This window comes from Drosophila sulfurigaster, chromosome X (genome assembly GCF_023558435.1).
Source record: "Drosophila sulfurigaster albostrigata strain 15112-1811.04 chromosome X, ASM2355843v2, whole genome shotgun sequence".
Taxonomy (NCBI): Eukaryota; Metazoa; Arthropoda; class Insecta; order Diptera; family Drosophilidae; genus Drosophila; species Drosophila sulfurigaster.
Genome location: NC_084885.1, coordinates 17,133,685 through 17,147,243, shown reverse-complemented (window position 1 = coordinate 17,147,243; position 13,559 = coordinate 17,133,685). Strand labels below are relative to the sequence as shown.

The 13,559-nt window shown below is 34.6% G+C and overlaps 1 protein-coding gene across 2 annotated transcripts in view; it reads right to left on the bottom strand.

The window, feature by feature from the left end:
* LOC133848120 (uncharacterized) overlaps positions 1-12,899 on the bottom strand; it is a 63,251-nt gene extending 50,352 nt beyond the window's left edge. The window contains exon 1 of one of the 2 annotated variants that reach the window (XM_062283517.1): positions 12,200-12,899. The gene's annotated coding sequence lies outside the window, so the exon portion shown is untranslated. The remainder of the gene's footprint in view (positions 1-12,199) is intronic. The other variant, XM_062283516.1, reaches the window with a different exon arrangement.
* Between the last annotated feature and the right edge of the window lie 660 nt (positions 12,900-13,559).

The window sequence follows — 13,559 nt, the reverse complement described above, 5'->3', positions numbered from 1 at the left end:
TCTCGCCCCTTCCACACTTGCTGCTTTGCGTGTCCCCAATTCACACTCAAATTCATATCAGTTGAATCCTTATTTAACTTCCTTCTCCATGACTGTGGGCGTAACTCCAAGGCGCACATTTCTGGAGCACAATTTGTGTTCATTATTAGGGTACGCTGCTTAGCTTAGTTTCGAATTGAGTGATCTGTAATCCTAAACTGACTGCCAAATCAATAGAGAGTTGCTCGAGACTCGCAGCAAAAGGAAATTGTTTTTTTTGCACACAGAACTTTGCATTTATTTTACTACTATACACAATTTATTTTGCACATTTTATTTTATTCCGTTTGAGTATTTCTTTAAACTTTGATTTAAGTGTATTTCAAATTGCCCAACAAAAGTTTTATTATTTTAAATTTCGTTTATCTTTTAGTATTTTCAAAATTTCTTTTCCATTTTTATTAATTTAAACGCAGTATGGAAATTTTGTATGCTTCTGACTTTAGTATCTCATTTAGTAAATAAAAGCAATATAAAAATCGAATAAATGGCTACATGAGCAGTAATTTTAAGTTGAATGTTTTCTAAATTTTACATAAAGTATTATTTCAAATTTTACAAAATTTTCTATTTTATCAAATTCCAATTTATAAAAATTTGAATTTTTAAAATGCGTTTCTAAGGATATGTTATCAACAATACTAAATAAATTGCATAGTTAACATTGCACTTTATTTATTATTTATTTCATAAAATTTCAACTTGAGTTGAACATCTAAAATCGGTTGCTGTCAATTGATATTGGCTTGAAAATAAATTGGAAAAGTAGCTTAACAATAACACTTCAACAATGCTCTTTGGACCGCAAACAAAAACAGGTATGACAGGTATTTATAAAACCTAGATACAAGTTGTTTGCCTTATATTTAAAACCAACTCGAAATTGAGATAATCTTTCGTTGTTGTTTGCATTGTTTTATTGGCTTGGCCAGGACACAGCTGCACCTGTTGAAAAGAGTCAAGTAAATCACCCAATATGCTGGCAATAAGTGAATTGTGCACTGCAGCAAAACTGCATTTTGTTGCCATACACTTGGGAGCGGCAAACTAAACAAAAAAAAGAAAACAAAAAAAACATAAAAATGATGAAAAAATCCATACAAAGGGAGAAAAGGAAAATCAACATTGCCAGATGGTTAGTTAGCTACGCTTGGGATTGGGTTTCGGATTGGGATGGAGAGTTTGTTCTCTGGGGAGTTTTGAACAAAAGGGTTGCACTGCAATTGCAATTACACAATTGCATTTAAGAGACAATTGCAAAGCAGTTGCCAGTTGCCTGTTGCCTGTTGCAGTCCAAAATTTCGTAAAAACCACTCAAAGTCATCAAGCATACGCAGCGTAGGCTGACGACATTTTGTTCACATCATGCGAGGCTCCCCCGAGGCAAGCCAATCAATGCAGTAGAATGCATTATGCCGCGTAGTGGAACCAACCAACCGACCAGCCAACGAACCAACCACTCAGCCTGCCACGCCCACTAACTACCATACATATATCCTTCAAAACTTAGCAGGCAAGCGAACACAACGAAAAGTTTCTGCAAACAGCCAGCAACAAGCAGCAGCAGCAGCCAAGTTGTTGATATTTATAGAACCTTGATTTCGATTTTCCTTCTTTTGTGTGTGTGTGTGTGTGTGTGTGTATGTGTGTGTGCTACATAGTTATAGCTATAGTTGGGGCACGTGCCAGAGCTGGAAAAGGGATCAAGGATAAGAGCGAGCTGCCACATAAAAACTAATTTGCACTATTGTGCGACTGTGAAAAACTCCACAAAGTCCACGATTTATATATTAACTTGATTGATGACCGAATGCTGTGGCATTTTATATTCTTAGCTACGATTAAAATGTTCCATACAACTTATTTATTGAGCGATTTAACAACTGCAAAAAAAAGTAAAAATACCACAACGATAAATGAACATTCAAAATCTTGTTAAATCTATTTGGTTGCAATACGCACAATATTTTAATTTTTATTATTGAAATAAATAAAGCCTCTTTGCACCACGAGCTTATGTCAAATTCTTCGCACAATTCCAATTAAATTACTCACAGTGTTTGGTTTTATTGGTCAATCGAATTTTACTTTTTCATTTTTGTGATACTCGTATGTGTGTGGAAAAAAATGCGTAAGAAAGAAATGCAATTTCACAAAAAAATAAGGCAAAAATAATAAATGAAAATATACAGAGAATTTAATAAAATGTATAGCATAAAATAATGTAATACATTACTTCAAAAAAATCATCGCTTTACTAAAGAAAAATCTTAAATGTAATCAGACATTATGTTGAAAAAAATTAACAATTATTTTTAATGCTTTGAAGCTTAGATCCCCGCAACTTCGATTGAAAATTTCTTAATTATGGCATCTTTAAGGCAAACATTTCCGCAGCTAAAAATTCAACATCACATTTAAAAATGCATATTTATGGATAGCTCACCATTAAGCAAACACATCGCCAATAATGCTTGCCAAAAATAGAATATTTCACTGGAATTTTAAGGCGAACAAACAATGGCTTCTCGTCACTTCCGAGGAAAACGTAAAACAAACGCAGAATTCACATTTTCTTGTGCTAATAGCTATGCAGAAAATGGAAAAGCATTGTTCCAACGTTGCCGAATAGGTGAAATGGTGAAGCGCAAGTAAACAAAGCTGATTAACTTAAATGCGCTCCGTAAGCACAGAGCGAACATAAATATTCTATATGTGGTACATAGATGTACTATTTGTTATATATGTATGTACGTACATATGTATATATAGGGGCAACAATACAGCACATGCAATTAAAAAGTCACAATGCAAATACGATGCGAATGCGAGATCGAAGAGGACAAAGACAAAGAGAGAAAGGGAGAGAGAGAAGAGGGAAGAGATAGTGAGATTCAAACGCTTACTGCCCACACGCATCAAGCGACCAAACAAACCAATACTCGACACACACGCAAATACACACACATACACACACAGCTACATGACCACATATACCACACGTGCTGCAGTGGGGTATGCACGACGGTGAAACACCTGCTAAATATGTTTAAAGTATACAACAAAAAAAAACAAATGTAATTTAACTAATGGAAAGTTATGGTTATTCTGCATTTTATAGAATATAATGTTGTAAATTAAATTTTACATTTATTTATTTGAAATATTAATTATTATTTAATCATAAATTAACTTTTTTCAATAAATAAGTTAGTTTATTGTTTTTGTTATTTATTTTTGTTAGGTTGTTAAAGAGTCACATATATGTATAAGCATAACATAACATTCAACTGGTAACATATGTTTACTTTACAGTGTCTGTTTCTACATTTCACTGTTATTGTTATACAGTGTCTGTTAACAACACGTATTTAACAGTGACTTTTGATCATTTAGTCATATTTATTATTGAAAGTTTCAAGTAACTTTATGATGTCAAAGATTTAAGTTAGAACTTATTAATTAGCATTATTTTTCTATAATTTATAAAATATACCTTTGAATATAAATTAATTATTTATTTATTCTACTCAGTAAATAAAAAAAAGAGTTTTTTGCAATCATTTTGTTTATATTGGTTGTTATTAACAACAAGTGAAAAGTTAACATTCCACTTATAACATAAGTATATTTTACAGTATATGTTTGCACAAGTTAACATTCCACTTTATTTCACATCATAACCTTAACATTCAATTGTTAAAACTTATTATAGATCTTCTGCAAGTTAAGTGTTGATAGCACACATTTAAGGTTTATTTCTTTTGATTTATTTAATTGATGTTGGTTTGTCAAGTTCTTAAAAACAAGTACATACATAAAGTTAACATTGGACTATTAACATTAAGTTAACAGAGGCTGTTTCCATCGGTTACACATATTTCCCATAGTCTTCTGCTTCTTTGGGTAGCGGGTATGCAAAAATAAAGCATGCCACAGTATTCTTTGACAATTGTGAACTGTAAATGATATTTTTGCGCTACCAACTGGCGATTTGGGGCATGTGAAACTGAGGCTGTGAGAATGGAAATGAAACGAAAACGAAGACGAAGGCGGGAGGGAAATGGGGGCTGAATGTTGGTTGCGGGTTTTCGCCAGCAAATATTGGCGCGCTTTTCATGGCCATTATTGCTAGCGGCTTTGTGCTGTACATGAGCATGTGAATGTGTATGTGTGTGTGTGATTGTGGGCATGGGCGTGGCGTGGGCGTGAGCTTGTGTACGTGTGTGTATTTGCGAGCCGTGCTTACGGGTCGCATTGTGCGGCCATCTCTGTTGCTGTTGCTGTTGCTGTTGTCACTGTGTCGTTGTTGTTGCAGCTGCTGTTGCCACAGTTCTTGCAAGCTCACTTAACTTCCCAATTGTTGCTGCTGCTGTTGCGGCTGTTGCTGCGGCTGCTGCCACGTCGAGCGTAAAATATTTGGCCAGCCAGCAGGCAAACAGTCGGCTGCCATATTACGTGATGCCCTTCGCTGGATTTTGCGGGCCAAAAAGGGCAAACAGCGCCCCGCACAATAACCAGAGTGTAATTAAAGAAAGAAAGCTACAACAACAACTACAACTACAACTACAAACAAAAAAAAGTAGCAATACTGCGGCAAATTAAGCGTGCCCAAAACAATAAACACAAACAACACAGCCCAGTTAAATATCTCTCTCACACACCTAGAGGTCTAGAGGTCCAAAAGGCCTTTTGGCTCGACTTATTCGATATCCAAAGCTAAAGCATACTTTATGAAAAAGATATGGCTCTTCACTAACACAAATCACATATATCATTCCAATTTAATACAACTTTGACAATATTTGAAATTATTGTATAATTTAAGCCAGATAATTACTTATTTTTGAAGAAGTGAAGTAATATGAAATTCGGCAGCGTTCAGATAAAAATCGTAGAAGTTATTAAAGAAATCCTACTTACTAGAGGTCTTAGTTGTTTTGGTTGACAATCTGGTATATTTTGTACTCTATGGTATATTGTGAATGTAATAGTGTATAAACATACCAAATATCGTCATCGATATTTTAGTGTATTTGTTAACAATCTAGTATATTTTGCATGTTATGCTCTATTTTCAATGCAATTTTCCTTTGGTATATTTTTAATATTTTGCGGTATATTAAATTTGTATATTTTAAAATAAATACCGCACTATTTACTCAAAAAGGGTAGAGGGTATCTCACAGTCGTGCAGATTTCTTATTTGTTTTATTAAATTACACATACCACAGTTTGATCAAGAAATTTATTAATTTATTTGAAATTGTACTAACAAAATGTCATGTAAAGTATTAATTGAATTCCTTAACTTTTCTTCATTTTCAAATTTCGAAGGAAATGTAGTAGATTCCTACGTTTTACTGTAATCTATTGGTACTAAAAAGTTTATAACAGTTAAACTGAAAAAGGGCGAAGAATGCTTGCACACAGATAATATAAAAGAAAACCCGTTATTTTGCGATTCCGTTTTCGAGTTAAGAGCAGTTGTTAAGAGAGCTTTCAGGATGTCCTATTCAAGTAGATAGATGTTATAAGAATTTGTCGATGAAATTAAAAAAGAATCTCGAAATACAATTGCTGTATATGTATTAAAGATATATGTATTGTATATAATATTTCTGGGATTTGTAAAGTAAGCTGAAGTTTCATTTGATAGTTTTTATGCAGCTTGAAGACTAATAAATCTTGATTCGCCATTTAGTTCAGATGATTAACAGCAGCTTACTCTATCAACCTCTCCTTGCTGCTCTGATTATTATTATATTAAATTCGTTACATTCACTAACTAAACCATTTACTAACTAAACCATCAACGCTCAAGATCAGCTATTTACTAACAAGTTAAATTAAAATAATAATTATTTTGTTATCACCTTGAATTTTACTTTTTAATCGATGGCAATTTAAAGTCAATAAACATATTAAGTGCGTCAACAATTTAATTAATTAAACAAAAACGAGTTTATATTTTATTTTAGCTTACAGCTAGTTGCTATTAAGTTAAACACTGCCACTATTTAAAATATTTATTTTAATATTTTCCAAATAGTTTATCCCTATTTTATTTCAATTCTTATACAAGTAAATTGATACTATTAGTTTAAAAGTGACTTATGAAATTGCTACAAGCTTTGTAGCTACTCGTATAAACTTGCATTTGGTGGCGTGCAACAAGCACTTGAAACGATTCGTTATTAATTCTTAGTGCGAGTGCACATGGTTTCGGGCTAAGTTCAATCTTCTGTTTGGCAGCTTTCTTACGTCGTTCGACGTTCAACAGCTGCTGCTGTTGCTGCTGTGTTAGTTGGCCAGCGAGTGTATAATATAGAATGCAGAGAGCGTTCAAAAAGTGCATTAATGATGCAGCTCACAGATGCATTTATGCAGCTGGACCTTTTTATTGCTATTGCCACTCCAGGCACTCCACAGGACCAGACCAGACCAGATACGAATGCGAGTGCGAGTGCGAGTATAATGCAAACCACTTTGTACTAAGGTGCTTCGCCACTCCCTCTCTCGCTCTCTCTATTGCTGTCTCTTACTTCCTTTCACTCTCAGTCCACTCAAGCCAATTGGCCGGCATTTCATTTTTATTTGCAATTTTTTTCTTCTATTTTTCTTTTTTTGTTGCATCGTTTCGATGTTGCAGCTACAGCTGCAGTTTTTCAAGTGCCCTACAAAGTTTTGCCATTTAGCTGCCTGGTGTTCAGTGAGAGTTGTACGAGTAAATATGGGTGCAACAACAGCAACAGCAACAACAACAACAACACAAAAAAATTGCAGAACTAGCTAACTGAACTGTTTGGGTGGCAGGTCCAGTGACCTATTGCTGAGTGTTTCATACTGAAATATTTATTTGTATATGTTTTGCTGAGTGCCTGACTGAACTCTCTAGACGGGAGAGGGGAAGGGGGAGGGAGGAAGGTGGCAGAAATATAAAAGTGTTTAATTGATGTTTCTCGGCCATTTAATATGCAAAGTGTACTTCAAAAATTCACTTTGTGCGCTGCGCAATCTAATGGAAATTGTTCAACAAATACTTTCAGCTTTCAGCTTTCTGCTGTTGCTTCTTCTGTTGCTGCTATACACTCTTGAAAGTTTTGTTGATGAAGTAAACGTTTAATTTGCGCATTTCAAAGGCAACGCAAAAACGAGAAACTAAATCAAATTATGCATATTAATATGCAATGCAACTGTACTTTCCTTTCACTTTAAAACGCACTCAACAGATTCGGCAAGAAAAAAGTGTTGCATACCTTAAGGCGCGCTCAAAGTCACGATGTAAGCTATTTTATCGCAAGCGAAATTACCACAAATAAAGTGAAAAAAATGAAAAGAACATAAAGAAATCGCTGTCGTCTTTGAGTGCAACTTTTGCATTTGGAATTTTGGCGCCTTTAAATCATGCAAAAAACATGTCAGCGAGTGCCTTGAATGAGCACTCACTTTAGTCACACACACACACACACACACATACACACAAATCGTGCAAAATGTCTGTAAACATTTATTTCACAAATTTATGAACAATGTTCTCTGGGTGTGTGTGTGTGTTGCAAGTTCTCTTTTCAGTTTTGCAAATGTGCAGGCGTCACATTGTTTATGTTTTGTTTTTGTATGAGTTATTGTTGCGAGACATGATACTACTTTTTTTTTTTTTTTTTTGCTTGTATTTTGTAGCACGCAGCACACACACAAACACATTACAAATGACAGCCGCCTGTCACAAGCCCACAAAAAAAAAAAGAGGAAGAACACTGCACGCATGGCCATTAGTGGCATGTTTTTGCTACCTCAGTGAGAGACTTTACTTAGTTCTCATATAAGTGTACATAGAGTAGAGTGTAGTATTATAGCCCGTTGGTCCCGTTGTTGACACATTTTGGTCAACTCTGGTGGCAGTCAAGTGAATTATGGCCACATTCTCTGGTCGAGCTGTTTGTCCTAACTGGTTAAAACTCACTTCACTCCACTCCACTCCTCTCGACTTCCGCCCCACAGACTCAACTGAACTTAACTCGACTCAACTCGTCCCAATTCGCTTGTGTTATTTAATTATAATTTTTATTTTTCGCCTCCAGTATGCACACACACACAGAGATGTTGCCACCTGAACATACACGAATGTATGTGTTGGTGTATTTAAGGACGAAGGGACACAACACACACACAACGACAAAAAAAAAAAAGATAAAATGCAATTATAATTTCAGTTCTCAATTAATTTGTAATAGAATGTGGCAGCAGCTCGACAGACATTAAAGCACATTATATCGTAAGTTGACCAAATTCGATTTACCTTCAGCAAAACGTGCTGAATTTTTTCCAGTTTACATAATAGATAGGGAAAAGAGTTGACCTCAAGGCTGTAGTTTGCGGATAATTTCAATACTTTAAAAATTATTACAAAAGGTTGAAGAAATTTGCACTTATGATTGCTCAGATCGATTCCTTTAAGTATATATATGAGAACAGGTAAGTGAGAAACTCTGGAATTTCTTTGTTTACTCATTAGGAAAGTGTGAAATGAAGTAATAATAATAATAAGAATAAAATAATAAACTCTAATAATGATAGTATTAGAGTTATTTTTTATCTATTTGAAATTAAAAATAAATTGTAAATTGTAAACCAACATTTTCAATGAAGCATATTTTAAAGCATTTAACAAATATTTGCTAAGAATTTCGGAACGAATCTCATTTAAAATCAGACCGAACCAGATTCTTACTCTCCATTCAGCCATCAAATTATTTATTTGAATTGTGCTCAACGGCAGTCGTCAATAAAAAGATAATATTTATAACTTTGCAAACAAATATAGGTTATTATACATTTTAAAATCATAGCTTGCAAACTGCAAAACTTAAATTTTATTATAAAAATTCTACCACAGAACTTGAAGCTTTTATGATTTAAACAAATGACCAGACGGAAGGATATGAGTACCACAATTTTGAGTATAACAAGTAAGAAAGCTACCATCGAGTGTTCTGACTGTGAGACACCCACTACATATGGTCAATAAAACCGTATTCTACAAAATTTTTTTTTTCATTTTACGACAAAAATACTGATATACACCAAAGTTTATATTTATTATATAGATATGGTATTCTAGAACTGTATCAATGATAAACGACAAAAATACTAAAAATATACCAAATGGTATCTTTGGTATATTGATATAGTACTTCATTCAAAATATACCATATATTACAAAATATACCAGATTATCAGCAAAATTATATACAAAATGAATTAATTTCTACAATTTTTATGTGATCGCATTAAATGTAGCAAAAAGCATTAAAATAACGCTTGGTATTCAATTTTCTTAAATTTACGATACCAAAAGTGAGTGTTGTAAAAATTTTAAACTTGATCTGCGTCCAAACTTAAAAAGTGCTGTCGAAATTATAACTCTATCTAAGTCTCTGAGATATAGGTGTTCATAAGTACGGATAGACTGACAGACGGATAGAGGGACATAGCTATATCGTCTCGGCTGTTGACGCTGATCAAGAATATACTATATACTTCTTCCTGTTACATACAATTGCTTCAGGCACAAAGTTATAATACCTTCTACCCTATGGGTAGCGAGTATACAAATTCGCTTACTTTATGCAGCAATTGAATTATTTATTTCAATTGTGGTCAGCGACGAACAGTCGTCAAAAAAACATAATTTAATCGTGTAATAAAGATGTGAGTCATGTAGGCATATACATATATACACATATTATATATAATGCTTAATATATACATACTCGTATGTATTAGATTTTGTTTTATTAAGTAGTTAAACCAGTGCAAAACATTTTAGGGAAAACTCATTCAGGACAAACTTGATATCATAAGGACGTACACCGTTTTCAAGCTATAAATTTAAAATTCACAATGTTGAAATTGTAAATATAAATTGAAATATTGAAAATAAAATATTTAATATACGCTTCAAATTTTAGTTAAGAAGAGAACTGAACTGTAGAACTGAGTACGAATCAGATCGAGATTGAAGTCATTAAAAGTATGCAAAAAAATGAGAAGAGTTAAATTCACGAATTGACGGAGTGAGCAAACTCTTGAGTACTTTACACAGCAATTTAATTATTTGTTTAATTGTAAAAAATTGAATAAAAATTCAAATAAATTAAATAATAATTATAGTTATACGTTTGGAGTAATAGATCATAAATTGAAAGCTATAAAATACATTTAAAGTATGCTTTGAACAATTTGATTTATTTGAGAGCTGAGCTCAGCTGGAATCGGTCAAGAGATCGAAGCCATTAAACAGATGGTTTTGCCATATATTTATGTAGGAAAGTGCTTTAATGCCACATAACATAATTACACTTGCAGCTATGTTTTAATTATTGTATATGCTCGCATTTCGTTACTCCGTTGGGTCGTTAACAACAACGACGTCGAACAGAAACATTCTCGTATTTGTTGGCAAAAAAAAAATAAAAACAAAAAAAAACAAAAACGATGCGAAAAACGAAAACGAAAAAGAATTTCAAACACATAATCAGAGCACATTTGTGTTTGCTAAAACAAGCAAAGGTTGTGTTTGCGAAACCGACATCAGTCATTACTTTTGCCCGCAATTACTTAGCCGAAGAAGGAGCAGCAGCAGCTGAAGAAACATTGCCAGCAAACTGAAGAAGGATAAGCAACAGAACTTTCTATACACACACACACACACGCACACACTGATATATGTATGTGTGTGTATATGTTGTCGATACTTACACACACACATACACACACGTGCACACAGCACACAGCAAGATAAACTGCCAGCCGCAACGTAAATAAACGTTGGCAAGCAAGAATTTTATTTAAATTCCGCATACGCCTAGTTGGCTTAGCAAAGAGCTAAAGGACTGAAACTCTTCGTTCGTCGTTTATTCCGCAGCAAAAACTTTGGCATTACTACTTCGCTAAGTGCGGCAGAGAGCGAGAGGTGATGATGCAAAAAACTCAACTACAATAAAATACAGTTCGTAACCCGCCAAAGCCAAAGCTAAAGCCAATACCAAGTTGAGGCTTCCATCGCCTATTACCAATTGTCGTTGATTGTTGTCATTGTCGTCGACGTTGTTGTTGTTGCTTTACTTTCTTTTATGTCAAAGGGTTTTTTGTCGTTGTCGTTGCTGTTGCTTTCTTTTTGACATCATCGCGTGGCGACAAAAGGCAACGCTTGCCGAACATTTTAATGAGATTTTCGAATTCCAAAGAAATACAAAACGCAGCATAGTATCTATCTCTTTGCATCTTTGCCCCCTCATCGCGTCCCCTCCTCTTTTGTTTGCGTGTTTGGCGTGCGGCGACAAGCAGCCAAGTTAATTAGCAAAAAACAGATAACGTCGCAACAAAAATATAAAAATGAAAGGAGCAACCAGCATCTTAAGGCCAACTAAAAGGTCTTGCCATGGAGCTGACACTACCCCTTTGTGCCACCACCCCCAACCCCCCTCTCCTTGTCTACTCGACCCTTAAAAATTATCCATCTGACTGCCATCGGTCACTAAGCTCAGCTCGTTGGCCATGAACGCTTTATTTTTCGGTGGGGCGGGGGGCAGGCAAATCAGGCGTATACGGGCGAAGAAAATGATTTATTATCTGCGAAGGCAATTAAGTAAAATTGCTTGAAAATTGTTTTGGGAAAAACGACAGTTGAAGTTACAGTTAGTCGTAACTCCTTTTGCTGTTTACGTTTTTCTTTTGCGCTCTCTCACTCACATATTTTTCAAGCGCAAAATTAATGAAGTGGAAATGCCCTTCCCCCAAGTCCTTAAAAAAAAAACCTCAATCCCGCCCTCTGAAGGCAGCATACTTTCAAGTGGAATCTGTGGCAAATTTATTGGTTGTTTTTTTTCCCTTCACAAATATATACATACATATATACTTTATTTTCGGTTGATAGATAAACTATATGGGAACATAAAAGATTCCCTAGACAAGGTCGAAGCATAAGCTTAGGTTGAAGCTTGGTAATTTTATGCAAAGATCTTAAATAATAATCATTTCTTGTTCTTTTCTGGAAATGTGAAGTATTAAGTTAATTACTTAAACAATTTTTTATTCTTGCCTCTTCAACTTTAGCTTAAGTCCTAATTGATATAGTCAATTTATTTCTTTAGACTTACCGTTCTTTTTTTAGGGTTTTCTTTTTTTGTTCTCGTTTCTGTTATTAAGGAAGTTGTTGTTGTTATTGCTGTTGTAATTTACGGATTATGTGTCACAGCTAATCCCAGGTAGCTTTTTAGATTGCTGACAGGTCCAAGCAGGAAATTGATGCGTTCCACCCGATTCTCTATTTCGGTTTTTTATTTATTTTTCTTCTTTTTTGAAACGAGGAATTCAAAAACTTTCTACCCGAAACAGGCACAAAACTGTCGAATGCAAACACCTTTTTGGCTTTTGTGGCACAGCAAAAAAAAAAGAAAAGAGGAACAATCAAACAAACACACACGCACCCACGATATTCTTTTATGTACGTTATATATATATATATATATATATGTATATATATGGTATATATGTATATTTCTTTTCAAATTCTAACCGTAAACGCGCGTTAAGTGTTTGTTGCTTTTGGCTTTTGGCTCTTGGATGTTCTTTGGCTGTTGTTGCCGCTTCACGTTCAAATCGTTGACTGTCACTGTCGCTGTGATGCTATAGTGCTCGACTACTATGTTAGTGTTTAAGCTGCTTTTGCTGCTGCTGTTGCTTTTGCCTGAAAGCTGACAGTCTGAGACAGGCACACTGAGAGACAGAGAGAGAGCGCTGAAGCTGAACCGAATCGCACGAGAGTCTGTTGACGAATGAATTTGAATTTGCAACGAACTTGCGTCCCCTCCAAAAAATCTGTTCACACAACAAGTTGTTAGCCGCCTGTCTGTCTACCAGCCTGGCTCTGTTAACAAAGTCGCAACAGTTTTGCAAAAGCTCCTACATTAAGCTTGCGTTACTCAGCGCTTTTCTTGCTATAAGCGCCTTAATCTTTGCTACAATATTTCTTGGCTAAAAGCTCAATTTTAAAATTGGGCATATCCTTTTGCCAATTTCAGTAGTATTAATGAGAACTTTTTTCATTTTACGTTCTTTTCTTTAGGGATCTTAGTTAATTAACAAATGTTATTGAACAAACCCTTTTTCAGTTGGACACATGCACTGGCGCCATCTATCTTTCGTTGCTTATATGTGCGCGGTGACAATTCTAGTATATTTTAAAATTTACACACATACCACGGTTACACTTAAACGACTTGGTGAAAATTTCAAAGACGCGCAAGATTGGAAATGCACTTAATTACCGTGTGATCATTTTAAACGGTGTTGATATTTAATATTACTTATTACGTCAAGCGTGCGGGTTGTAAACGAAGTATTGAAGTAAGTGTTATATACAAAGTATTGAAATTATTTGCATTTTATAAGTTTTAGCGGCCAGTCAAAGCTCATGCGTGCACAGCTTAATTGCGTTAGATTCGCGTCGCGTA